We start from the raw sequence: 3,991 nt of genomic DNA on the forward strand, positions 1-3,991 counted from the left end.
CTCTCTAACTGGGACGTTATATAAAGAATATGTTAGATCAAGTCTAACTGGGAGGGTATATAAAGAATATGTTAGATCATCTCTAACTGGGACGGTATATAAAGTATATGTTAGATCCTCTCTAACTAATATTGTTTGAGGAGTTTTCTTTAGCGGGGGGGTGTTTAGCAGAGCAGACCTTCCTCCACAGGTATCACAGACGACTTCCTGCTGAACGTCTGCTTCCTGTTTCCTTCAGGGATCTTCTCTGTTCCTTCCACAGACGATTCAGCAGAGCCCAACGCCGTTGGGACTGGCTTAAAGACCCCAGAGAGTTTATTCTCCTATCCCAGAATGCATCTGTGGTGGAGCCAGACTTTAGAAAAAGAGCTTGGAGTGAAGACTAATCTCCACCCAACCGGCAGCTAAAAGACGAAGAGAGAAGAAACTAAAGATCACCTACGTCCTCATATCCACCTGACAATCATCCAGCCATCTTCCTCTCCTCCTCCTCCTTCTTATTCCTCCTGGCCGTCCTCTCCTCCTGCTTATTCCTCCTCTCCTTCTTATTCCCCCTCTCCTTCCTCTCTCTTAGTGTAGAAACTTTCAACTTCATAAAACATGAGCAGAGTTTTCCTCTGTCAGTTCTTTTCTTTCTTTCAGAGAACAATAAGCTGCAGCAGCACCGCCCAGGTACTGACGAAACTTCCTCTGATAGCCCCCCCATTCCTGTCCAGAGGGAAACAGGGAGGATGGGAGGAGTCCACCACTCAGCCTGTACTCATGTGTTCAGCTCTTATTGTTGCACTCAGCTGAACTCTGTTACATGCCAATCTTTTATTCTACTGCAACAGCAGCAATCAGCACAAGGATTATTATTGCCCGTACTTATTATTCAGTGTGCCGATGTGCTGCACTAGCAGCACCCGGCGCAATGACTATTATTCCCCATACTTATTATTCTTCTTCATCTTCCGCCACATTTTCGTCCTGCTACTTGTCCCGAAGCGTTGCCAACACGTGCACACACAATACATCAAAACGTGTGTAATGATCAGGAATGGTGTGCTAAAAAAATTGTCTCATTGACTTGAATGGGAAATGTTCAAGAAATCGATCAACATCGCTCAAAACCCCCCCTTTTTGGGGACGTGCTGCCTCGCCATACTTTAACGTAGAAACATGATTACAAGTTTAAACCGAAGACAAGACTTTGGCGTTTATTGGGTTGAATGGGTGTTCAGATATCAAGCATGGTTTCTCTCAAATCCCAGCTTACGTATAGTCCTGTTTTCAGATCTTCTCAGATGTGTGTGTACTTGGTGGAATGTTCAGAGCTAGAGTGAAGGACAGAGTGGGGGGGGCAGCGGTACGAATCTCTGGAAGGTTCTCAAACAAATGTCTCTCTCTCCTCCAGTTTTAACTCTCTAGACATCATAGTTGGTCAAAATGTAGGAGATCTTGTGCCGGGCGCAGACATGTAACTATGGAGTTTATCGGACTTAAATGTTTGGCTCTATTTGCACCAACTGTTGATAGAAACTATGAAAAGAAATATCTGGATTCTTCAATGTGGAGATTACCATAGCAACAATGAGAAGAGTTATCTGTCAGCTAACATGATGTCATGATGGACCACACCCACCAGACTTCATGTAAATAAATTTTAGCATCGTAACAAACACTTCCTTCAGAGTCAAGAGAAACCATATTAAACTATGAAAAACTATTTTTGGTCTACTCTACACTTTCCCAACCATCACAACTCTAGTATTGGTGGAAATAAACACCTACTTTCCTGATTTACATGTGAAAATATGTTAGCTCAAAGACTGTTTTTTTTAAATAGAGTCTGGTTGGTTAAGCGCTAGCTTCTTCATAGCTGTTTCTGGGAAATAGAAAGGTCTTAAATAGGTTTTATGAAATCCTCCACCTGTCCCCTAGATCCTCTCCCGACATCCCTGGTAAAATCCCATATCACTTTCCTAAGTCCCCTGATCACCGCTGCTATAAATAATTCCCTTCAATCTGGTCATGTTCCCTCCGTCTTAAAAAATGACATTATCACACCATTGCTTAAAAAACCCACTATTGAAAGTACTTGAGAAAGCAGTTGCTACTCACCTTCAGGACCGCCTCAAACATCATAACTTCTTTGAAAAATTCCTGTCAGGTTTCCGCTCTGCCCACAGTACAGAGACAGCCCTAGTCAGAGTCACAAATGACCTCCTCATATCATCTGATGCTGGCTCTTCATCCCTTCTCATCCTCCTTGACCTTTCTGCTGCGTTTGATACTGTTGACCATGGCATTCTTTTAAACTGGCTCCACCTCACTACTGGACTAAATGACACTGCCCTCAGTTGGTACAGATCTTATCTCACAAACTGGACAGAATACATCTCCCTAGGCCACTCCAAATCAAATCCACACACAGTTACTTGTGGTGTCCCCCAGGGGTCAGTCCTTGGCCCCATCCTCTTCATCCTCTACCTTATCCCCCTTGGCCAAATCATCAGCTGCCACAATATTTCTTTCCACTGCTATGCTGATGACATACAGCTCTATGTAAATGTCACAGCTGACCCCCCACCCTCACAGTCATCCCCATCAGGACTCACCACCTGTCTGGAGGAGATAAAGGTTTGGATGGAGCAATCATCCCCATCAGGTCTCACCACCTGTCTGGAGGAGATAAAGGTTTGGATGGAGCAAAACTTTCTACAACTCAATTGCTCCAAAACCGAAGCCATCCTGGTTGGAACTCCTCATCAGACCAAATCATCATCCATCACCAGCACCACCTTCTCCGGTACTAACATCCCGCTCTCATCAACAGTTGGTAATCTTGGTATAAAAATGGACTCCCAACTTACTTTTGAAGCCCTAATAAATCACCTATGCAAGACCTCTTTCTACCACCTCCGTAACATCTCCAAACTCCGACCCATTCTCTCCCTCCCAGACGCAGAGAAGCTGGTTCATGCTTTTGTCTCCTCCCGACTGGACTATTGCAACGCACTTCTAATTGAGATCCCTAGAAAGAGTCTGCAGAGGCTTCAGTACCTTCAAAACTCTGCAGCTATGATCCTGATGAGAGTGCGGAATCATTAGCATATTACCCCCATTCTCCACTCACTACACCGGCCCCCCATCTCCACCAGGATGGAGTTCAAGGTTTCCCTCCTCACACATCAATGCCTCCATGGACATGCCCCCCCCCCTTACCTCAAAGAACTTATCAAACCACAGAACACAACCCGCTCCCTTCGCTCGACTCACTCAAACCTCCTCCACATTCCCAGAACCAGACCCAGGACCATGGGAGATGGGCATTAGGCTGCTGCCCCACGTCTGTGGAATGACCTCCCTGACACCTTGAGGGCACCTCAACCCACTGAGTGTTTTAAAAAAGGCCTTAAAACATTTCTTTTTAGCAAAGCTTTTGTCCCCCCCCTTAGATGCCTTTTATCCTCTCTTCTAAGAATAGCTTAATTTTCTTTCTTTTTTTCTTTTTCTTTTTTTACCTGTAGCACCCTTGAGATCTATTGACGAAAAGTGCATTATAAATAAAATGTATTATTATTATTATTATTTTAAAAAGTTATTGATCTGTGTATATCTGTTTCCCTTACTATTTTTTATTAAGTTTTATTGCTATTCGCATGTGCCCCAATAGCAGTCACACTGATAAAATTTCTGCGGAATTTTCTAGTTATTATTCCGCCTGTCTTTTGCCCTGCTACTAGTCCCGGAGCATTGCCAACACGCGCACACACAATACATCAAAACATGTGTAATGATAGGGAATGATGTGCTTTGACTTTTCTAAGAGACTTGCTGGGCGGTTTTCACGAAATCACCAAAAAAAACAGTGAAAGATTTCTCATAGACTTGAATGGGAAATGGTCAGGAAATTGCTCAACATCGCTCCAAACCCCCCCTCTTTGGGACCGTGCTGTATCGCCATACTTTAACGTAGAAACATGATTAAAAGTTTAAACCGAAGACA

General features: G+C 43.8%; 1 protein-coding gene across 1 annotated transcript in view; it reads right to left on the reverse strand.

Moving 5' to 3' along the window:
* Positions 1-3,991, reverse strand: part of LOC117939769 (son of sevenless homolog 1-like) — a 24,941-nt gene that overhangs the window by 11,418 nt on the left and 9,532 nt on the right. The window lies entirely within an intron of this gene.

Source organism: Etheostoma cragini, unplaced genomic scaffold, assembly GCF_013103735.1.
Source record: "Etheostoma cragini isolate CJK2018 unplaced genomic scaffold, CSU_Ecrag_1.0 ScbMSFa_1075, whole genome shotgun sequence".
In the NCBI taxonomy this organism is placed as follows: Eukaryota; Metazoa; Chordata; class Actinopteri; order Perciformes; family Percidae; genus Etheostoma; species Etheostoma cragini.